This window comes from Eschscholzia californica, unplaced genomic scaffold (genome assembly GCF_041429995.1).
Source record: "Eschscholzia californica isolate CP2 unplaced genomic scaffold, dmEscCali1.0.p SCAF_3, whole genome shotgun sequence".
Lineage (NCBI taxonomy): Eukaryota > Viridiplantae > Streptophyta > Magnoliopsida > Ranunculales > Papaveraceae > Eschscholzia > Eschscholzia californica.
The window spans coordinates 17,979,415-18,004,456 of record NW_028238420.1 but is presented as its reverse complement, the minus strand read 5'-3'; the positions used below and the strand labels follow the sequence as shown (position 1 = coordinate 18,004,456).

General features: G+C 43.9%; 1 long non-coding RNA gene across 1 annotated transcript; it reads left to right on the top strand.

The window, feature by feature from the left end:
• The first annotated feature begins 1,421 nt into the window (after positions 1–1,421).
• Positions 1,422–24,978, top strand: LOC147548798 (uncharacterized). Its single transcript, XR_015237603.1, has 4 exons — positions 1,422–1,963; positions 23,080–23,654; positions 23,860–24,485; positions 24,586–24,978. It is a non-coding gene; the product is annotated as an uncharacterized LOC147548798 (long non-coding RNA).
• Positions 24,979–25,042: the final 64 nt, after the last annotated feature.

The window sequence follows — 25,042 nt, the reverse complement described above, 5'->3', positions numbered from 1 at the left end:
AACCCCCATTTTCCCACATTTTATCATTTAACCCAACCAAAACCAAAACCCACCTATAAATAAATCCCTTTCTCCTCTATTAAAACCTAGACTTGCAAACCCTCTCAATCTCCCTCTCCTTTTTCAATCCCCTCTTACCTATTTCTTTCTCTCTTCTCTACTACTAAATCCACTTTATCCATTATTTTTCCATCTTTCTCTACTACTACTTCTTCTCTACCACTATTCTTTCTTCCATTAATAGTCTTCTTCTTCTTCCTTCCATATTCTTCTATCATCTTTACCCTTTTGATCTCTTCTTTCCAACTTCTTTCTAGATCTAATTTCTTCCTTCTCTTTCATTTTCTTATTTGGGTGGCAATAAAATAACTATTACTTGGATTTCTTGGAGTAAAATTCTTGAGCACAAATGGAGCAAATCTTGGATAAAATGGAGATACATGGGAATATGGATTTTGAACATTCTTGGTGATTTCTTTCCATTAATTTCTTAGTATTTTCATTTACTTTATAAATTCAATGAATGTTACTCTAGATTTCATGTATAGTTAATTTAGCAATCTAAGGTTGTGAATGAAACCCATTTTGGATCTTTATAGTACTTGTTCTTAATTAATTAAATCCCTTGATGTGCTTTAATGTCTATTGATTGTTTATCTATATGGATTGGATTTTCTTTCCATTACTCATGCCTCATAATTAGATATTTCATACTTTCGTTAAGTTGTTAGATGGAGTATGCTTTTTAGATGATGAATAATAGTTAAGTGATCCGAATCTCTATAAGGAAGACAATTAGAATTAGTAATTATAAAATTGTTTTATCTAGAACATCATCCGGAATCCAAATAGTTCATTATATTGGATCCCGAGTAAATACAAAAGAGATTTAAGTAATTAAGTGCTTGTTTATAAAGTGAAATTATGCGGTGGATTTTATAACCTTAGATATCCTCTTACCTCTCACTTAGATAGTTTAGTTAGTTCTTTTTGTTTTCTTATTTCTTGCAAATCAAATCAAATTTATGAGTGGGGTGTGTGTGTGTTAGTCTAAGTTAGCTATTGACATTTTGATTATTGGGTTAAACCCGCATTCAATATCTGAAGTTACCTACCTATCTCTTGGGACGATACTCGATCTTATTTTCAATACTATAACTTGACCCCATATACTTGCGGGAATAGACCTATTTTGGGCCTATCAAGTTTTTGGCGCCGCTGCCGGGGATAGGTTTAGTAGTTCGGATATTGTTTGCTTGTTTTGTTCATTAGTTTAGTGTTATTTGTTAACTTAGACGTTTTTCTTTCTTTATTTTCGTAATTTCTTATCTTTTCTTTTTTTTTTAGGTACCGCTTTAAGAGAAAAGCCAAAAAACAGGAACATAGGAGCGAAGGGGAACAAAAGAATTAGAAAGGAATCGGAAGGAAGAACGAAACGAGAGGAGCATCCGCTAGTATCGTATTCTATCTCTTTCTTTCTTACTTGTGTGTGATTGGTTGGATAAGTTTTGATTTGCATTGATAGCTTGTTTGTTAGTTCCTTGAGCATTGTGAGATCATGGGACGTTCTTATAATGGTTGGCCATTCGATGTTGATGATGATGAGCTTATTTCGAGGATTCCCCGCACTAACCGACCTGATATGACCTTAGGTGAATACCAAAGGATGTGTAGGGATGTTTCGATTAGTGAGGGGAATAGACCATTTGAGCATGACAGATCTCGTATGACCCAAGGAGAATACCGACGGATGTGTAGAGATGGTCGAATTAGTGATGGATATGGTCCGACACTAAATATGTATGAGAGACCTTATAGTCCACATTATTCTGAGACCAATGATTTTAGAGGCAGGTATGATCCTAGTATGTACGGTGGGAGTTATTATCAAGAGTCTTCATTTAATTACACTTGTGAGCCTTATCACGAAGAGACTCTTGAAGATAGATCTCAATTAGAGTCTGTGAGTCGTCTGACTGAAATGATGTTACAACATGAAGAGACACAAGATCTAATTCAACAGACGCAGATTCAAATGCAACAGGAGTTACAACAGAGGTTTGAGTCTTTAAATCATCAGTTTGAGTTTCTAAATCATCAAGTACAGATGATTACATCACAGTTATTAGCCGACGAGGAAGGGGTTTTATCACCCCAAACTCAAGAGGGTACTAGGTCCGATGGCGAGGGTAATACGTCATACCCTAGTACTAAGTTAAATGTCGACGAATCAACTGAGAGGGCCCAAGAGCTTGAACAAACTGATAACCTTGTTGTCTCGTTTCCTCACCATTTGTTTTCTCACCATGATAGGACTACATTAGACGTTGATGTTCAGGGTGATGGCTCTACGAGCAAGTTTGAGGATGACACGATTCCGAACTATCCAAATTTTGACACTTGTAAGGAGTCAGCCTTAGATGCAATGCTAGGAAGGCCTGATATTATAACTGACTGCGAGGCCCAAGATGTCTTTGAGGATATTGATGACGTAGTAGTTAGAGACATGTTGGATAGTTTGTCAGACTATTTACCTAAGGAAGTCATGGACCTTGACTTGGTCCTCGAGCATACTGCCTTACCCTTAGAGTCTAGTTCGACTTTCCACATGATCTCAAACTCGGTTGTTGATCCCTTTTGGGACATTTCAGGCGTCTTTCCAAAGACGTCTATGGACATAGTGGATATTCTGTCCACTAAGCTTCCAGATGATTTTTTGCCTTCGACTGATATTTTGACTCTTCACATGTATGTCGATCCTTTTGATGATTTCTTTGTAATCGTTCCTTCTATTTATACCTACTTAGTGGACTGTGCACCCACTAAGTTTGGGGATGGCTTGTTTTCTTTTATCGTCTCATGTGCACTTCGTATTCTTTATCTTTTTTTGAGACGATTAGCTCCTGCATATAGCTTTCTTTGGGTTGACCCCCAAAATTTTCGTCTTTTGCTTTATGATCGTTAGGCCGATTAATGGGTCTTGATGTTTGTGGGTATCATCTCTGGAAACCCTCCACGAGACATAACTCGTGTTCTTGTGTGAAATCAAGAGAACTAAAGGCTAATTGCATAGCTCAATGCAATCGTGTATACCCACGTTAGTGGTAGCTTTGTATGTGGTCATGTCTTTTATGTGATTCATTCTCATGATATTTGTTGATATTTTAGAAGCAATTCTTATATGTTTTACTTCTAAGGCGTGGTTTGTTCCAAGTTTGGGGATGGCGCGAGCTTGGCATCAATTTGGAACCTCTTTATACATGAGCCTTGGTAGTATCATCTTTTATCTCCTTCGGTTATGGTAATATCTCTCCACTCTTCTCTTTAGATTGATGTGCCTCTTTATCTTTTTGTGAGTATATGCTTAGAACATTGAGGACAATGTTAGTTTTAAGTTTGGGGATGCGGGATATGACCATAACCAATGCATGACCATGGGGTTCAAAGACAAAAGGGTTCAAATTAGCCAAAATTTGAAAATTTTGAACATTTTGAGTAGATTTGCATGTGATTCTAGTGATAGTTTTAAGAATTTTGATGCATATGTGTCGAGTTGATGAGTTTTGTGATTGCTAATGGCCTTTGCATGAAAGTCGAGTCTTTTAGTGTTTGTGTTGTGCCATGTGAGTTACATCTTAGTGAAGAAGAAACATTTCTAAGAGACCTAAAGTAGTCATTAGTGGAGACTTAACCCATGTGAGAGCTCAAAGCCTAAATTGCCATTCGAGTGTACTCTTCCGCGCTAACTCCGTGTAGAATGAAGAGCTACTCAACCTCGTAACTTGTAAAAAAGCTCATTTGATCTCGTGTGCTCAATTTCCTTAGCCACTAGGAGTGACATTAGGATAGCGAATTAACCTTGCCCTTGTAGTCCATGAAACCCAATGAGAATGCCAACTAGAGGAAAGCGGATAATCCATCACCATCCATCATCTTATATCCCGAGAATGAAGACATGAGATAGAAGAATGAAGAATGTCAAAAGCAAGTATGAAATGAAAAGTTGATTGCAAGAATAGAGTTATGTGTGTAGTATTTTATTTTGGTTGATTGAATTTGTGTTATGAGAAAAAATGAAAAATGAAAAATGAAAAAAAAAAGTGATATGAAAAAAAAGAAAAAGAAAGAAAAAAAAAATGATTTTTTGTGTATGTTTGAGCATGTGTTAGCTCTTTTGTGTGAGTGATGTGATTGTATATATGTGTTGGTGTTTTTGTTCATGAATAAGTATTCGAAGCAAGAAACAAATGTTGAGATGCTTAAGAGGTTCTACCATCATGAAGAGGTCGAAATTCTCGGGAATCCACCACCATCACATCATCTATTGTATCCGCTAACCTTTAGAAGACATTTTTAGAGGGTAGAATGTGTGAGAAGGGCGAGTGAGCTTCCCCACTCTATTTAGTGGCTAATTCCTTTTCGAAGATCATTTGTTCCAAAATGTTGTCCTCACCCCTTTTTATGTGTTGAGTCCTAGTTAAGTGATCACACTCACACATACGAGCGAACCATTCTTGAGTGATTTCATTTTTGGAGTGTATGTCCGTGAGGCCGAAGTCGAGCGAAATGTACTAACTTGGGAATCAAGGTTTTGTGACTTCGGAACATAGATGTGCTCTTATGGTATGACACTTGCATTTTAGGGTAAGATCATTAGTGAAGGGGCCTTTAGCTTTTACAAGAGCTTATTTACTTGATTCAGTATGTTTTAACATGCTTAAACCCTTCACTATATGAACCATGCTTATTTACGATGTGGTTGTTGAACCCTTGTGTTTTTGAAACCATGATGTTTGTGGGTGTCATCTATGGAAACCCTCACGAGACCACACTCGTCCACTAGGGCAACCTAGAGGTTTAACGGCTTGTTGCATACGCTAAATGCAACCGGGATTCCTCCGAAAGTGAGTTAGGTTTTTCTTTTGTTTTGTTTTGCTCGAGGACTAACAAAATCTAAGTTTGGGGATGTTTGATGGGTCATGAAAATACCCCATCTGAGTCGTTTAATTTAGCCAAGTTAGTCGGTTTCGAGTCTTTATTATAATAAAAGGGTTGGTTTTCTTGATTAGGTGTCTTTTGCGGAGTTAGGTGTGAAAAACGGTTAAAAACAAGGAAAAGATGCATGAAGGGTATTTTGGTCATTTGTAGTCAACGACAATCTGGTAATTTGGCCAAGGTCAGTGCGTGGTTGAAAAGTAGAGGTCGAGACGAGTTCGTAGGAGAAAACGAAAGTCAAATCGGAGTCCGGACGAAGGAATAAATCAAAGTCAAAGGTGGGTCAAATTTTGTTGACTAGGTGGGACAATTTGGTACGGGCACGCGGGATTCTTCGGGACACGTGGCGCGCTATGGAGGCTGGTGCATCTAAATCCCGTGTTTCCGCTAAGCAGCGAAGTGGACCCTATAGGCCTGATCCGGTGGAGCGCGCAGCAACTTAACTTGATGGTCCCGTTCAAACGTTTTAATCTTGACCGTTGGGTTCCGCGTTTTCAAGATCCGACGGCTCCTGTGCATCCCGTCCTTTTATTGTTTATTCCGTGCACCCGAAGTGTTTTATTACCCTGCTCCCGGACGCGTGTCACCTTAGCAGCCCTCCAGATCCGCGCGCCCTTGGATCCGACGTCTACTGTTTGCTGCCGGGCGCCCATTCATTAGCCGAGAAGCACCTTATCAAACGAATTTCCAAACCCTGACCCCAGGAAACCCTAGCCGCCACTACACTTGTGTGTAATTTTAGGGTTTTATGTTTTAAACCCCTAAAATTCCAAAACTAACCCCCATTTTCCCACTTTTTATCATTTAACCCAACCAAAACCAAAACCCACCTATAAATAAATCCCTTTCTCCTCCATTAAAACCTAGACTTGCAAACCCTCTCAATCTCCCTCTCCTTTTTCAATCCCCTCTTACCTATTTCTTTCTCTCTTCTCTACTACTAAATCCACTTTATCCATTATTTTTCCATCTTTCTCTACTACTACTTCTTCTCTACCACTATTCTTTCTTCCATTAATAGTCTTATTCTTCTTCCTTCCATATTCTTCTATCATCTTTACCCTTTTCATCTCTTCTTTCCAACTTCTTTCTAGATCTAATTTCTTCCTTCTCTTTCTTTTTCTTATTTGGGTGGCAATAAAATAACTATTACTTAGATTTCTTGGAGTAAAATTCTTGAGCACAAATGGAGCAAATCTTGGATAAAATGGAGATACATGGGAATATGGATTTTGAACATTCTTGGTGATTTCTTTCCATTAATTTCTTAGTATTTTCATTTACTTTATAAATTCAATGAATGTTACTCTAGATTTCATGTATAGTTAATTTAGCAATCTAAGGTTGTGAATGAAACCCATTTTGGATCTTTATAGTACTTGTTCTTGATTAATTAAATCCCTTGATGTGCTTTAATGTCTATTGATTGTTTATCTATATGGATTGGATTTTCTTTCCATTACTCATGCCTCATAATTAGATATTTCATACTTTCGTTAAGTTGTTAGATGGAGTATGCTTTTTAGATGATGAATAATAGTTAAGTGATCCGAATCTCTATAAGGAAGACAATTAGAATTAGTAATTATAAAATTGTTTTATCTAGAACATCATCCGGAATCCAAATAGTTCATTATATTGGATCCCGAGTAAATACAAAAGAGATTTAAGTAATTAAGTGCTTGTTTATAAAGTGAAATTATGCGGTGGATTTTATAACCTTAGATATCCTCTTACCTCTCACTTAGATAGTTTAGTCAGTTCTTTTTGTTTTCTTATTTCTTGCAAATCAAATCAAATTTATGAGTGGGGTGTGTGTGTGTTAGTCTAAGTTAGCTATTGACATTTTGATTATTGGGTTAAACCCGCATTCAATATCTGAAGTTACCTACCTATCTCTTGGGACGATACTCGATCTTATTTTCAATACTATAACTTGACCCCGTATACTTGCGGGAATAGACCTATTTTGGGCCTATCACTGGCATGGAATACAGGGTGGTGGTTCTTCATCCATCTTGGGAGTTGTACTTTGAAAGAAACCTTTCCGACCCGAGCAATGATAGGAAAAGTACCTTCGTACCGTCTCACCAAGTTTTGATGTAGCTTCTTCACGAACTTGGATGTATCCCTCTTGATCTTGACAAGCACCAAGTCACCTACATTGAAGTTGTGTGGTCTCCGCTTGTCATCCGCGAACTTCTTCATGCGTTCAACTGCTTTCTCCAAGTGAACTTTGGCTATTTCTGCTGTTCTCTGCCACTCCTTAGCAAAAGTGAATGCCCGAGGGCTGGTACCTGTATAACCTGTTTCAACCGTGTGGGGAGTTAACGGTTGCTGCCCTGTTACCAGTTCAAAAGGTGTCTTGCAGGTAAAAGAACTCTCCTGCAAATTGAAGCAGAATTGAGCTACATCCAGTAGATTCACCAAATTGTTCTGGTTGGCACGAACAAAGTGCCTAAGATATTCCTCAAGTAAAGTGTTGAAACGCTCTGTCTAGCCGTCTGACTGCGACTGATTGCTTGTCGAGAAGTTCAGCTGCGATCCTAAGAGTTTCATGAGCTCGGTCCAAAACTGCCCTGTAAATCTTGAATCACGGTCGCTGATAATAGTCTGAGGCACTCCCCAATACTTCACAACATGCTTTAAGAACAAGAAGGCCACTTCTTCCGCAGTACAGTGAGCAGGTGTCGGAATAAAGGTTACATACTTCGAGAACCGATCAATCACCACCATAATAGAAGTATACTCCCCCACTTTTGGCAAGCCACTAATGAAATCCATGGAGACACTCTCCCACGGACGCTGCACCACTGGCAATGGCTCCAAAAGTCCCATAGGCTTCTTCCGCATTACCTTGTCCTGTTGACAAATGAGGCAAGTTTGCACATACTCTTCAACTTGATTCCTCATGCCCGGCCAGTAATAAGCTTTCTCAAGTAATTCCCAAGTACGTCGGTTGCAAGGATGGCCAGCCTAGACCGCATCATGGCACTCCCTGATAAGCTCCCGTCGCAACTCCGCAGAGCGCGGTATATATAGACGCCCACCTGTGGTATATAATAAATCATCCTTGATTCTGAACCTTGTGGAACGCCCATTCTTCACCATATCGAACAAGATCTTGGCTTCTTTATCACTATGCAGCCGCTCACAAACCTTGTCAATAATGGTGGTCTTCAACTGGGACAAGATCCTCTGCCCCATAGTAACTAAGGCGGCCAACTCCGCCTTCCTGCTCAGTGCATCCGCAACATTGTTCACCCTTCCTGGCTGGTACTCCATCTCAAAATCAAATTCTGCCAATGACTCTTGCCAACGAGCCTGTTTGGAGGTAAGCTTCTTCTGAGTCATGAAGTGTGAGGCAGCAACATCTCGATCTGGTGATCAACAGCACGCCGTGGGGGTAACGTTTTCGGGAGCTTTGCTGGCATCACATCCTCGAACTCCTTTACGATGGTCTTGATCTTGGCAGGTACAGGCTCTGCATCTACTCCTGTAGTCTCCATCTTCAAGGCTGTCAAGTATGTCATTTCTCCCTTCTTGAGCCCCTTCTCTAACTGCATGGCTGATATCATCTTGTCGCCTCGACTCTTCTCGGCAACTATTGGCACCATACATGGTTTGTCTCCAAGGAAACATATGTTCCCCAAGTACGACATCAGCACCATCTTGTGCTCCACCATGAAGTCTAGACCAATGATGACCTGAAAATCATCCAAAGGCACATAAGTAAAATTAGTCCTTCCCAACCACTTGCCAATCTCCATGGGCACATCACGAGCTACTCCATTCACGGGCTTTGGTGCCGAATTAACGGCCTTCATGCGGATTGGGTCTTTATGGAGCTTTAGACCCAACCGCTTTGCCTCCTCTGCATCGAGAAAGTTGTTGCTAGCTCCAGTGTCTACCATCACCTTGGTAGCTTTGCCATTCACCTTGCATTCGATGTACATCAACACTCTTGAAACCTTTGGTTTCTCGCTTGTTTGGCCCGCAAGAGCATTGAGTACCTGGAGCGCACCCATCTTTGCATCCTCTTCTTCACTATCCACCTCCTCCTGTGGATCATGCATACTTTCTTTATCCTCCTTGCCACTAAAAGTCACCTTTAATGCATTACGTGCGGCTCGGGACGGACAATCACGTATGCGATGGGGGCCACCACATAGGAAACACTTCATAGCTGCTTTAGTTCCGGATATGGCGCCTGTCTTCGACCCTGTGCCATCCCGGTTGGGGTAAGGTCTCCTATCCCCACCATGGCCTTTCCCCCTTCCGGGATTGGGCTTTCCTCCAACACTCATAGGCTTCCTCCTCTCCTGGTCATTCGTAGCAAAATCTGTGAGTCTCTTGGTTGCGGCCTGCGTTGAGGCCAAGTCTTGCACCCTCTGCCTCTGGAGCTCTGCTTGAGCCCATGGCTTTAAGCCTTCAAGGAAACAAAAGAGCTTGTCCTTCTCCGACATGACTTTTATATCGAGCATCAACGGCGAGAACTGCTTCACATATTCCCGAATGGTACCTGTGTGTTGGAGCTTCCGTAGCTTCTTCCTTGCCATATACTCTACATTTTCTGGAAGAAATTGAGTCTTGAGCTCTCTCTTCAAATCCTCCAAGATTCTATGATGGCACGTCCGGCCTGTATCTCTTCGTACCGTGTGCGCCACCATAGTTTGGCATCCCCTGTCAAGTACATCGTGCCCATCGAGACTTTGGTATCTTCATCTTCAGGTCGCACCACACGAAAGTATTGCTCCATGTCAAACAAGAAGTTCTCGAGCTCCTTGCCATCTCTGGCTCCTCCATAGGATCTTGGATCCTGCACCCGCACACGAGGAGGATGCGCCTCTGCTGCTCCGGCGCGGTCTTGGTTACCTACAATCCGCATCAATACATTCACCTGCGCACGCAATTCATCGATCATATTACCTTGCTCTTCTCGAAGGTCATTGATTTGCACTTGCATATCCTCAAGGGTTGCTCCCATAACTTCCACCGTCATATCAATGCCATTGTGGCGACCTTCCAATCCGTCTAGCTTCTCTCCGAGCAACGGCACGCCCACGATCACTTCCTCCAACCGCGCGGCACTTTCCTCCAAAGCATCCAACCGTTCCTTTGTGCCTCTTTGAGCTGCCATCCTATGCTCTCATACCAATTGTCACGACCTTTCTTTCTCGGAAAGTGTCGTGTGGCACTTGTGCGCACTCTAGGTACAAGTCAGCCTACCAAAAGTAATATTCCAAACTCAAAGATAGCTACAAATGAAAGCAACAAGATTGTATTGATATATATTTGAAGGCTACAAGATTACAACAAGCATATGAATAAGTAAGCTTCCTAAAGGCTAGGGAAGCTTCCGGCTCTTTGGTTGCCCACAATTTGGAAGGTAGGGGTCTTCCACTCAAAGTTTACCATCCACTCCTCTACATAGTGCTAAATTACCGTTTTGCCTAATCCCACAAGGAAACATCAACCTTAATGCTGGCCGGCCTCCTCCTTCCTTCTCTTTTTACTCTCTCTCATGCTTTCAAGAACAATTAACCCTAACCTCCAAGAACACCCTCCTTTTCTCTCTCCCAAGTTGTGTAGTATAAGATGATGTAATGAATAGTAGATACCCTTTTGACTACTCAAAACCCTAGTCAATCTTGACTTTGACTCAGACTTGACTTTGAAACATAAAGAGGGTGCCTCCAAGATTCTTCCTTGTCTTGTTCTTCTTCTTTTCTTTTGTGGGCTTTGGGCTTGAACTTGGTTTTGATTTAGAAATCATAAGGTGCTTTCATTCTTGGTCTCTACAAATTTAATTTCAAGAGGCCACTTTGGCTTGCATCTCCTATTATTTCTCCGTCCGAACTCCGATTCAACTTCCGTTTTACCGTCGGACTCGTCATTGACTCCATTGTCATTTGATTTACTTGAAATCTTTTTTCTCTCGTTTTCGGCACATGAAATGATAGTGATAATTCGTTATCTTTATTCTAAATTGCATGTTTAACTCTGTATTGGCAAAAAATAACATTGGGCCTTCCTTATGTGCCCACCCTCGTGTAACATGAGAGGAGTGCCTTCAGTAGCCTCTATGGTCTAGCAACGAAGCCCACCGAAAGCCCAACACGCCTCGCAAGCCCAGAAAGTCTAAGCAGGCTTACCCAAGCCCACGCTCCTGGCATGCCAAGATAAGGTCTGCCATGACGATCCACCCACACTCCAGCTAGTTGTACGTACACGTGGCCAAGTTGTTAGAGATTGAGTCAGTCCAATCCTAGCTTTCTGGTACACGTTGGAGTCATGGTAGAAGACCGAGTCTTGCGCTACTTTAAAGGAGTAGTAGACCGTTTCTACTGGCAACGAACAGGCTAGGGCAACGGGTATCGTAAGGCTACCCTTCCCTCTCAAGAGATCAACGGCTGCGGAGGCAGTCTAGTGGGATCCTACTATTGCGGATCTAACAACCCTGCGCCCCCAAGAGCGGTTACTATCCTCTACACTCTATAAATAGGGGAAGCCTCACTCTTGGAAGGGGTTCAGACTCTCACTCGAAAACTAGTTACTTATTCTCTAGTTAGCGCTCTAGAAGCTCTACTCCGATCACTTCACTCATTCTATACTAAGCTCCGGCTACAAATCACCTACCTCGACGACCTCTGGTCTAAGCTAGCCTGAGGCAGAGATTCCGGCTAGAAGCTTCCACGAAACCACATCAGAACTTGCTAGAGGCTTCTCGCTTATCTCATTTCCCGTTAGTCTATCCTTCTGCAAGCAGAATCTTACTCTTCCATAACCAGAAGTCTACTCTGTTGATCAAGTACCACAACTCACCATTCCGTAGAATCGAGCTCCGGCCACTCTACGAGTTGTGCCACCCCGACGCTACAACGACTCTACCATCATTAGTAACTCTATCTTCGGTTTATTCAGTTTATTACCTCGAACTAAGTTACTGACTTGACCGTCGGAGGGTCCTTGGCCGACACCATCTCCGGTGCCTCCTTGGACTTTACGGTTGTGTTTCCCTTATGCAGGTTTACAGGCTATTGGTACCCGTTTTCTACCCTGACGTTAGCCCGACAGTAGCTGTTTCCTTCTCTGACGTTTGCCTACTGATGGGCCTAAAAGGTTACCCTAAAAGGTCTCCACCCGCAAGTATACGGGCGTCAAGTAATAACCCGGTAAGACCGGGATCGATCCACGAAGATAGGAAGGTAATACGAATACCGAAAGAGTCTAACCCACCGGTTTAAGTGTCAGTCACTAACTCAGACTAAAAACGAAAAGATAATAAGTTGGGTTTTCAGATTGATTTAAAATAAATAAACAAATAAAACGAACTAATCTAAAAGTGAGAGATTCGGGAAGAGTCGAGCAAGAATCGAATGAGAGGGATACTTCGATCCACAAAGTCGATAGTGACTAGTACTAATGATCTATAAGCATGAAAAGTTAGTTAACTTCACCCATTTACTTGGATGGGAACTCTTGGTTTAACTCAGATTCCAGTCCATGAACGGTCTAAAAATCCGGAAGATTTTATCATTAAAAGCAATAAACTCTTGTCACATCAAAACATGTATCACGAGTATCCGACCACAAAAGCTAACTAGACATGGTAGAGCACATAACAAACGAGAAGAAAATAAAGAAAGACACGAGTTAGGGTGAGAATCTCCCTATTCCGATGAGGCGCGAGACTAAGATCGACGAGAAATATATGTGTTGAAGTGTTGTCGATCTCCCTGTAACAGAATGCAGGGGTCCTCTTAACAGTATAAAATGGGTGTCCTCTCAGCAGAACTTGACCTCCCCTTAATAGAGTGTCATCTTCTTCCTCTCAAACCAAATCCACCATGAAAGCTCAAAGCAAGCTTTCTCTCTCTAAATAAATTCAGTCCAAATCACAATTAAACACAAGGAGAATCAAGGCAATAATATATCAATCAAAAACCCTAAGGTTTCCGACTCAATTGATGGCCGGAAAACCTATAGAATCCGGTTGAATGGAAGTGAGATCCCGGCCAAGTTAAGAAGATTCGGCCAAAACAAGGTCCTGCCGAGTTCCCGAGCTAGCGTTGCCGTCCCGAGTTGGTTCTGTCCGAGCTTCTAGAGCTTCGTCCCGTGCCGTCAATGGCTGTCCCGAGCTGATCCCTAAGAAATCCGAACTCGAGCTGCTGCTCCCGTGCTTGAGTTCGTCCCGAGCAGCTGCTAATGGTGGTCCGATCTGCTGCAGTTCGTCAGAGTTCTTGCTGATTCTCCCCGTCTTCTAGCCCTTTCCGGCGACTTTTGTGTGCCGGCCAAGCTATGGCCGGCAATCGTCCCCCCTTTCTCTCTCTTAGTCCTAAACCCTAATGCTTTGATTGAGAAGATGATGACCCCTTAATCAGATTTCTTTTCTTTTCCCCCAAATACAAATCCTTGACTTGGTAAGACTATTTTTGACTTGGGCTTATAAAGAGGAGTGCCCCTAAACTTCTCCTTTGGTCTTCTTTCTTTCAACTTTTGGGCCTTGGATTTTGGGCTCCATTAAGTAACCAAGGGGTGCTTGCATAATTGTTTCTACTTCTTCTAATTTTCAGAAAAGACAAAAATGTCTTTCGGCTTCTTTCCTCCGTAACTTTTCCGCCCGACCACCGGATTCGACTTCCGTCTTCACCGCCGGACTCACCATTGACTCCACTTTCTATTGAGCCTCTGATTTCACCAAAATGACCAAAATACCCCTGACGCTCTTTCCTTCCGGTCTCTTTCACATGAGACGAAAATGTGACGAATTGCTTCCTTTTATTCCGAATGTAATGCTAAACTCCAAATAAGCTTCCTAACAAGAAAAATACATAAATTATTAGAAATAAAACCCGAAACGAACTAACTCATCCAAGTTAAGTGATCTCAATGTGGGATTTTAACGCCACATCACCTACCCATCTACCCGACTACCAGGACCGACCTTCTGCCCGTCAACCCGTCTATTTGAAGGCCCGAAGCCTAGTTGCTGGTGCCCACCCGACGATCCTTCTAACCGTGTGACTTTCTCCCCGTCCACAGTTTGGCGCCCACCGTGAGGCCTCAGCAACAACTATCAAAGACGACCTTTGCAATGGCAGATGACATGGTAGCCACTCCGATCGACGTTTCAGCCCAGATAGCCGCTCTCACAGCCCAAGTGCAAGAGAATGCTCAAAAGTTTAAAGCCCTCGAAGAAGAAAACTCACTGATGAGGACAGAGAACCAGTTACTTCAAGAGAAGATCACCGAGCTCTCTGTACCAAGATCAACAGGGCTAAGGTGTCGAGCTCCTGTTACTTCGATGCAACCTTTCACTCCAGAGCCAGGAATTCTTCCAGCTAACCACCCATGCAATCGACGACTGTCAGTGGTTCTACAACACTACCTGCAACTCAAGCTGGCTCTGCAACACCCTTCATAACGCCTCTGCCTTCATTCCAGAACTCTGCTCTGTCCCTACACTCTACTCTGCCCTTACACTCTACTACTGCTCCCCTTTTTTCCTCTTCAATGTTTACTGTTCCCCCCTCACACACTGTGGTAGGTGGGGCAACCCTTAACTCACAAGCTGACATCCTAAACTTGTCTTTTACAGGTACTCCTCTGGAGCAGATCATGGCTAGGAAACTCGCAGAGATGGAGGCAATGATCACTAGGATTCCTGGAGTTCCAGCCCCACCAAGGAAGAGTCTGCCCCAGAGCTACTCAGACTCACCTTTCATTGATGCTATTGCCTTGGTAGAAATGCCTAAGAAGTTCTCGCTCCCTAACATGAGGATGTACGATGGAACTTCCGATCCAGACGATCACATCGCATCATTTAAGCAGAGGATGTTCACCGCTGCAATACCCAGAGATCTCAGGAAGGCGTGTATGTGCAAGAGGTTTGGTTCAAGCCTCGTCGGACCAGCTTTGCAGTGGTACACAAATCTGCCCAACAATTCGATCGCCTCTTTTGCCCAGCTCACAGACACATTCGTAGAGCAGTTCGCCAGTAGAAAAAAACTAGAAAACTATTTGGCGATCTCTACCGAGTCCACCAGAGAAGGGGCGAGCCACTCAGAGCCTATGTGGGGAGGTTCAACCGAGAGAAGGTGTCGATTCCCTACTGCAACCAAGACTGTCGTTGATGCGTTCAGAAAAGGCTTACTGCCAGAAGGAGAGTTGTACAAGGAGCTTACCAAATTTAATTGCACTACCATGGAGGATGCCCTAGCTCGTCCTTGGGTAGAAATTCGGTGGGAGGAAGACGAAGCCCACCGAAGCAAATATTATTCTTATGATGACAAGAACAGGGACCATCGCTCTAGACGACCAGATCGGAGAACAGATAGTAGACTAGGGGAGCCCTACCCAACTTCCAGACGTGGCCTTCCTAGGGAGAACAGAAGGCCACTTGACCCTCCATCAGGCCGTCCAGCAGAGAAGCCTCAAGGACCCGTTCGTACCAGGATGTCAGAGTACAACCTAAGCATTGAACCAGTCGAACTAGTAGCGGTTATGAAGGGCATGGGCAGTACTGTAAGATGGCCAGGAAAGATAAAGACTCCTAGCGAGAAGAGGGACACAACCAAATGGTGCGAGTTCCACGGAGATCACGGTCATAACACTACAGATTGCATAGCCCTCAGGCTAGAAGTTGCAGAGTTGCTGAAAAGAGGCCACCTTACCGACTTATTGACAGAGAAAGGGAAGAGTACCTTGGCACAACGAGACACCCAAGTCAAGGAACCAGAGCAGCCGATTCCTACGAAGACGTGTCTAATAATCTTAGGAGGTTCAGAGGTAAGTGGAGTTAGCCACTCTGCAGCCAAGAGGAGTGCTAGAATTGCAGCCAACCCTCTAGCCCACTTTACAGAAGCTACTCCTCATGCCTACACCAACCAGACAATAAGCTTCATAGACAATGAAGCCACAGGGCTCGTCAACCCTCATCATGACGCTATTGTTATCTCTCTTAATTTTGCAAATGTTTTAGTTAAGTGTATTTTGATAGATAATGGTTCATCCACTAATGTGCTTTTCTTGAATGCTTTGCAAGGTATGGGCTTAGATGAATCTTGCATATGTCGACGCTCTACTGTTCTGGTAGGCTTTAGTGGAGAACAGAAACACACCTTGGGGGAAGTCACCCTTCCCGTCTTCGCAGGAGGAGTCAACCTTAGCACTGTGTTCGTTGTACTGGATTGTCCTTCTGCCTATAATATCATACTTGGTAGGTCATGGATCCATAGCATGAGGGCAGTACCATCTACGTTCCACCAAGTGCTCAGGTTCCCAACTCCTTGGGGTGTCCGAGAGATTAGAGGGGAGCAAAGTACCTCAAGGAATTGCTACAAAAACGCAATGAAAGCCCCGAAGTCAGTCTTATAGAAATTACAGAAGGAGAAATTCAGTAGCACCGATCCAGACGGCCCAAGTATGGAAGAGCTAAATGAAGTCCAGATCCACCCAGACTTCCCGGATCATAAAGTGCAGATTGGTTCTAAGCTCAATCCTACCCTAAGGAGCAAGCTCATCGAGTTCCTCACAACCAACCATGATTGCTTTGCCTGGTCTCATGCTGACATGACCGGAATCGACCTTGAGGTAATGGTACAGAAATTGCAGGTAGATCCTAGCCATCCTCCAGTAAGACAGAAGCGTAGAAAATTTGCTCCAGAACGAAACAGGGTAATAAATGAGGAAGTTCAGAAGCTGATCGAAGCTGGGTCTGTCCGAGAAGTCAACTACCCCGGCTGACTGGCTAATGTAGTCTTGGTGAAGAAGAAAAATGGGAAGTGGCGAGTCTGTATTGACTTCACGGACTTAAACAAAGCTTGTCCCAAGGATTCATTCCCGCTACCTCACATCGACATGCTTGTCGATGCCACTGCAGGCCACCAACTACTCAGCTTTATGGACGCATTCTCTGGGTACAACCAGATAGTGATGCCCCCTGCAGACCAGGAAAAGACTGCCTTCATCACAGAAAGAGGCATCTTCTGCTACAAAGTCATGTCGTTCGGGTTGAAAAAAGCAGGGGCAACCTACCAGAGACTGGTAAACAAAATGTTTGCAGGCATGCTGGGGGACACCATGGAAGTCTACATCGACGACATGCTAGTCAAGTCTCTGATGGGTGAAGAACATCTCAAACATCTCCAGTAGGCTTTCGACGTGCTAGAAAGGTACAATATGAAAGTTAATCCTGCTAAGTGTTCCTTCGGTGTTTCTTCAGGGAAGTTCTTGGGCTACATGGTGACCCACAGAGGAGTAGAGGCCAACCCAGACCAGATCCAGTCTGTGATGAACATCCCTTCTCCCACATGCATCAAAGATGTGCAGAAACTAGCTGGTCGAGTGGCAGCACTCAGTCGTTTCATCTGACGTTCCTCTGAAAAATGCCACCATTTCTTCTCTACCTTACGGAAGGCCAAAGAATTTGCATGGACTCCAGCATGCGAAGAAGCACTCCAGCAACTGGAGGAGTACTCGACCTCTCCACCTTTGCTATCCAAGCCTCAGGAGGGAGAAAAATTGTATGTATACCTAGCAGTCTCTGAAACAGCAGTAAGTGCAGTATTAGTACGGGAAGAACAAGGTAAGCAACTACCCGTCTATTATGTTAGCAAGTCCCTACTTGATGGAGAGACCCGTTATAGCCAGCTAGAAAAGCTTGCACTGGCCTTGGTAATGGTTGCCAGGAAGCTAAGACCCTATTTTCAGTGCCACCCGATAGTCGTAGTTACTACATTTCCATTAAAGAATGTACTTCACAAACCAGAACTATCTGGTAGGCTGACCAAGTGGGCAGTCGAATTAAGCGAGCATGATATTTCCTACCAGCCTCGTACTGCGATTAAGTCCTAAGTGTTGGCTGACTTTATAGCCGACTTTACACCTAGTACTCTAATTCAAGCCGAGAACGAGTTATTATGTCTTGCAGAGCAGAAAAAGCTGAAATGGACCCTGTCGGCTGATGGCTCCTGTAACATGAATGGGGTCGGGCTAGGGCTAGTCCTCCAATCCCTTGAGGGAAACCAAATCCAGTGTGCCGTCAGATGTGAGTTCAAAGCCACAAATAACGAAGCAGAGTACGAATCATTGATCGCCGGGCTAGCTCTCGCCAAAGAAATCGGTGTTTGAAGGCTAGAGATAAAGTCAGACTCCTAACTGATAGTTAATCAAACGCAAGGAGCATACCTGACCGGAGATGCCAGGATGACTGCTTACCTAGCCAAGGTAAAGGATATGTTAGCTGACTTCGAAGAGGCCAACATAACACAGGTACCCAGACTGGAGAATGGGCACGCCGACGCCCTAGCCAATCTAGGCTCATCGATTCCAGCCAAATCAGAGCAGTCGATCTCACTAGTTACCCTCCAGTGGCCAGCTACATGGAAAAATCCTGCCGTGGAGGTAACAAGTGTAGACTTCAGCAACAATTGGATGACACCAATAATAAGTTATTTGACCACTGACGAGCTACCAGAAGACAAGAATGAGGCTCGTAGACTAAGAGCAAAGGCAGCTAGGTTCACCATGCTGGAAGGTCAACTACTTAAAAGGTCCTACTCTGGACCCTATCTCAAATGTGTCACTCCAGAGGAAGTCAAGTACGTGCTAGCCGAGCTTCATGAAGGAGAATGTGGCAACCACTCAGGAAGCCGTAGTCTAGCTAGTCGAGTCCTCACAGCCGGCTACTACTGGCCTACCATGCGAGCAGATTCTGTAAGTCACGTCAGGAATTGCGATAGTTGCCAGAGGTTTGCCAACTCCTCCCATTTACCTCCAGAAAAACTCAACTCCATACTTTCACCATGGCCATTCATGAAGTGCGGTATGGACATCGTGGGAAAACTACCCACTGCTCCTGGGTAGATAGTTTACATGCTAGCTGTAACAGACTACTTCACCAAGTTGATCGAGGCTGAGGCATTCCACCAGGTCAGAGATCGCGAGGTAAAGAATTTTATTTGGAAAAATGTTATTTGCAGGTTCGGGGTACCCAAGGAGATCGTTACCGACAACGGTTCCCAGTTCATTAGTTTCGACTTTCAGGAATTCTGCAAGGGATGGGGAATCAAGCTTAGCTTCTCTACCCCACGCTACCCTCAATCTAACGGACAAACAGAGTCTTCTAATAAGACTATCATGAAAACTATGAAGAAGAGACTCAAAAAATCTAAAGGGGCCTGGGCAGACAAGTTGCCAGGGGTTCTCTGGTCGTATCGAACTACTGCTAAAACCCCAACCGGCGAGACTCCTTTCTCCCTAGCCTACGATTTTGAAGCGGTCATACCAGTAGAAGCCGGAGTACCATCAGTACGTTGTCAATGGACTACAGATGAGTCAAACTGGGAACAACTCAACCACAACCTCGACAATGTCGACGAGCTTCGAGACATGGCAGTAATAAGGAATGCAGCATACCAACAAAAGGTAGCCCGTCATTACAACCGGAACATCAGGGCTCGTACCTTCAAAGTAGGTGACTGGGTGCTCCGAAAGGCTTTCCAGAATACCAGAGAGGCTGGAGCAGGCAAACTAACCCCCAACTGGGAAGGCCCTTACCTAATCACCAGGGTGATAGGCCAGGGAGCATACAAGCTCCAAGCAAAAGATGGGCTCAATATTAACAACAGTCGGAACGCCACTCATCTAAAGTTGTACCACTTCTAACCCTATCTCTTTACTTTACTTACCATTTCTAATAACATTTGTTCTGACTTAAGCATCGGAGAGTCGGAGGCCATGCCACCGACTACCCCTCTCACCCATTTTGTGACAGGATTCTTGACAATAAAATGGGGCACACCTCATTAGACCTGCTGGTCTGCCAGCATAGACATACACATCTGGTAAAGTTGGTTCAACTCCCAGACCAAGGAGCATAAGGGCAGTTGCAGCTCCAGTATAACTCGGTAGCATACGACATGCCTACACCGAACCCCTCAGAGGGGAACAGGGAGTACCACATATTCTTGTTTCCTCTGTCCATTTTTTATTCTCTCCTCAGAACATTATTGACTTGGGCGTCGGAGGGTCGATGGCAATGCCATCGACCACCTCTTCTTTTTTTCTGTACAGGTTGGTTATCCAACGGTAGACATGGGCAAGCTGGAAACAGAACACTCTTCTCCCACCTTGCAGCATCAAAAGGGATGACAACCTAAGCCCAGAACAAGCCTAGTCTGACCTTTAACCCGAGGGAGAGTAACACATGCCCTTACCTCCTTTGTATAATTTTCTCTTTGTCATCTCAGAACGTTGCTAACTCAAGTTTCTGAAGGTCGATGGCATTGCCATCGACCACCCCTCATTCCAGTGTGCAGGCTGGCTATCTAACGGCAGACTTGGACAAGCTGGGGAAGGATGCCCTTCCCCCATCCTACGATGTCAATCAGGATAGCAACTTAAGACCAGAACAAGCATAGTTCAACTCTTTTCCCAAGGGAGAGTAACACATACTTTTACCCCCTTTGTCTATCTTTTTTAACATCTCAAAAACTTACTAACTCGAGTTTCCGAAGGTCGATGGCATTGCCATCGACCACCCCTCATTTCAGTGTGCATGGTCGACAATCTAATGGCGAATTTGTACAAGCTAGAAAAGGACAACCTTCTCTCATCCTACGACGCCAACGAGAATGACAACCTAAGTCCAGAGCAAACTAACTCTACACTTAGGCTGGGGGGGACAATAGACGGCAAGACAGTTCACACGGACAATTCGACACCTCTGCCCAGATGACGCTTCCCCATTGTTGGCATGCATATCCCTGCTCGGGTCGGAGTAATACAAAGCAAAGTGCAGGGCACAACCTACCCTTTACTCAACAAGACATACAACGTCGATCAACGAGTCCACCGAAGACTAACAAAGTGCGCGCAGCCGACGACTCAGGCTACTCTGATGTATGCCTCTCCTTACCCCAGCCCTAGGCTACCCCGGAGCACCACTCTTTGTCCTACTGCATCAATACTTGTTGCACTTTTTATTGAATTACTGTACTTAATGATTCAAGAATTAGCAAGTCATCAATAAAGCATAGTTAAAGCTTGGTTAAAGCAACAAACATCATTTGTCAAAGGAAAACCCAAAAGTTAGAATAACAAGTGGAGTCACCCCACAAAAAGTCTAGCATGCCCCATGAGCAACCAAGGATACAACAGTCTTCCAAAAGTCTAAGTTTAACGCAAACCAACAACATAGTAGTCCTGACATAGCCCCATGGGCAAGCAAAAGAAAGTAAATCTAACTACCGCCCAGTAGGAGAAGCTAGCCCAATGGTAGCACAACTCAATGGGCACGACTTCCCGACGCTCTAGCCCTAGCTTGAGCCTGCTCTGCCTCTTCGATCGCCCTATCCTCTGCCTCCTGTTGGTAAAGAAGCGCAATCGTGCCAGCCGAGTCCCACTCGGTAAGATGCCTCCCTGCCACATACTCCCACATAAGCGTGCCCCTTGCATGTATCTACACCCGCGCCCCGTGATCCTCAACCGCCTCATCGAACTCGTCTGTTTTTACCTTCAACTTGCCTTTGAACTCTTCAGCAGGACGACCTCGCTCCTCGGCAAGACGACTCTGCTCCTCGACAAGACGAGCCTACTCCTCGGCAAGACGAGTCTGCTCCTCAGCAAGGCGAGATTTCTCCTCGACGAGAAGATGCTCTGCGTGGTATTTCTGCTTCCACTCGGTAATTTGCTGGTTAGATAACAAATCGATACGAGGAATGCTGAACACACCTAAGTAAGAAAGAAGGAATACAAACCCGATAAGCCTGGGTCATAGACCAGTCCATGGTCCCGCCATACCCCATCTCCCTAAAGCCTGGCCTATCCTCCTCCATGAGCAAGTGAGGGACTACCTGTGGCACGAAAGAAGGATCGCGAAGCACTGACGATGATGAAGGCACCTCGAACACACCACACTGTTGCTGCTACCCGTCGAGGGAGCCACGGTCATAGGCAGTGGCTCAGCACTTGCAACAGAAGGGGAAGGAGCGGCAGAAGGCCTGAGACAGATGCGTAGAGGATGAGGAGGCGACACTGCCGTACATGCGGCAGTTGCTCCTCTAGCAACAGCAACCTCGGGCAGACGGTATCTCTTCTTCGGCATGACGTCCTCTGAAGAAAAATAAGCCCATACTACTTTAAAAACACCAGAGGCAAGAAAACGGAACAACGAAATGCAAGGAGAGTAAAGCGCATACTAAGGGTCACTTCGTCAACTCTCTTATGGCCAAGTATGACCTCCCAATGCCTCTCGATAGGGCTGGGAGTCAGGGAGAAGTCGAAACGCCTAACAGCGACCCGTGTTACAAAGTCGATTTCGTTCCCTTACCCGCTATCTACATAAACTAACACGTTTAGAACAAGTAAGGTTGAAAACGGCAGAACTCACGCAACATCGACAAGCAAACAATAAATATCACTCACTAGCAAGTTTCCATCCCGGAGGCATCCACGACACATCACGCCCACCAAACAAGCTAGGACCCTGCGCGAAGAAGTATCGGTCGTATCGTCGCCTCTCGCTGGTAGGCAAGCCTGTCACCACATGGGTCCTACCATCTCGGATGCGAAACTGATACCGACCCTTATTAAGTTTCAGGAGGTAGAATGCAGACACATCCTCTCCATGCAATATCCTACCCGGCCCAGCCAATTGGTCGAGACACAGTAGAACCCTCCAAGCATTGGGCATCAGCTGGGATGGGTGAATCTCGAACCGTCTAACGATGTCATACACCAAGGTAGGGATTGGGAGCCGGAGACCACTTTCGAAGCAATGCTCGTATAGAGCAACCCAACCTGGCATATCACCGTCTACCAATTTAGACGGCCCAGGTGCTCTAAGCTTCACATCTTTAGGTATCTTTTATTTCTTCCTGATTTTCTTCAAACATGTGTCGGTAGTAGCAGATGGAGGGTTTATCAACACCAGAGGTCGCCCGGCAGGGACACGCGAGCTAACTCCGTCTTGTGTCGAAGCACAACGTACCCACTAGAAGAGTCGTCTGCCCGTTCGTCCATCCTACGGAGCACACGTCTGAGTAAGAATAAGGTACTCCTACCAAGTATCTAGCCTAGTGATGAGCCATGAAGATGTCTCATTTGAATCTCTTAACTTGGGCTAGTTAGTCCAATTCGCGCCGTTACTCTGATAATTTGTGTGTTTCTTTTGTCCAGGTGTCTTTTACAGAATTGAACGCGGAAAACGAATAACATCTGGAGAAAGACACACTTGAGGGCATTTTGGTCATTTGGGTGATAGGGTATTCTGGAAATTTTAGTGCTCGAATGAAACGTAGAGTCAAAGACGTATCCGTAGGTGAAAATATAGGTCGAATCGGAGTTCGGATGATAGAATTATAGCAGGTCAAAGTCGGAGTGAAAAATTAGTTGTCCAAATCTGACACGTGGCGTGCATCCAATGATGATGGATAAATGTATGGTACACTAGTGGGCTGCGTTGAATAATGCATGGGTTTTATTTTGAGACATGATTTGGTGCTTCATTAAACCATACTTTAGTAGTCCCTACTCTATTTCGGTGGAATCAAGTGCATACGTATGTATCAGGTTTCATCCGACGCCTATCACCACCATGATGTGAACTCACTCGGTAGCCCCTATTGCACAGGATCTATGCTATTACAAACCAGGTAACAAACATTCATTCACGTGGCAGAAGTTGGTTGAATTTGAAATTCAATATTCAAAATACCCTTTTGCTGATTGGGGCCAATATTTGAGGAGATTTCCTTCTCTTTCTCTTGTCTTTCTTTTGGGAAACTATCTTAACAGTTTGAGAAAGAGAGATCGATGAGAAGTTTTAGAAAGTTTTTCTTTTCTATATCATGAATCTAGACAGAGAAAGGGAAGATAGGGAATAATGGAAAGTGAGATTCTATCGAGATTTCGAAGAAGATAAGGAAAAATTGAGAGCTGGAGAAATCCTGGGATGGAACAGCAAGATGGCGTGAAGATTTGAGGGGAGTTGGATTAATTGATTTTATTTAAAGAAATCTGGGCTGGAAATTGAATCTAAATAGAGAAATACAATTCATAAGATTGGAGAAGAGATTTTTTATAGAGAGATTGATGAATGAAGCTGGTATTCTTCTCCTCCCATAACAGGGACTGCTGGACAGTAGAGAGAGAAAGAGATTTTATCTCTTTTGCTCCATTTAGAAAGAAGAAATTGATAGAAAGATTACAGAGAGAGAGAGAGAGGGGATTGGCTGGTTGGATCATTCCAATTCTTCTTCTTTGTCTCTTATAAAACAGTACCAGAGAAACAAAGAAGTGGATCTTCTCCTGGAACCAAAAAAAACAGGGACTGAACTAGAAAGAACAGGTGCTCTGTTCTTCTTCCTCTCCAGAGCTTCCATGGTATAATTTTAGAGGGAGAGAAGGAGAAGTAACAGAGTCGTTCTTCAGTTTCTTGGTTGTGTTTCATAAGAAATTTCAGAGAGACAGAGAGAGAATTTTATGTTGTTATCTGTTAAGTTTTAGTGAGAGAGAAAGGGCTGGACTGAACAGAATACTTGGAACAAGGAGGCTTCATGAACTGATCATCATCATCTCTTCAAGGAACAGGAGCTTTTATCTTCTTCTTCTTTGCTTGTAATTGAATTTTTTGTGAGAGAAAGTTGAATCACAATGAGAGAGAGAGGATAGGAGTTGGATGTAACAGAGGATGATTTCAGAGAGAGAGAGAGAGAGACTTAAGAGGCTGCCATCTTCTTCATCATATCATCTTGAAGTCTCAATTTGGTGATCTCTATCTTGTTCTTTCTTTGTTCTAAATTTTCCAATGAAACCCTTGTCTGAGATGCTTTAATGATTATGAGTAACTAATTTTCTAGTCTAGGGATTTGATGAAGTTATGATATTACACGAATATTGATTTATTATCTTACAAATTTGATAGGCAACTCATGTGAATTGATTTTTGATTAATGTTCGTAATTCTTCTTCGCTTTATTTTGTTAAGTTGATTTGTCATATTTAGAGTAGCATCTTTAATGACTAATGCTTCTTAGTTAAT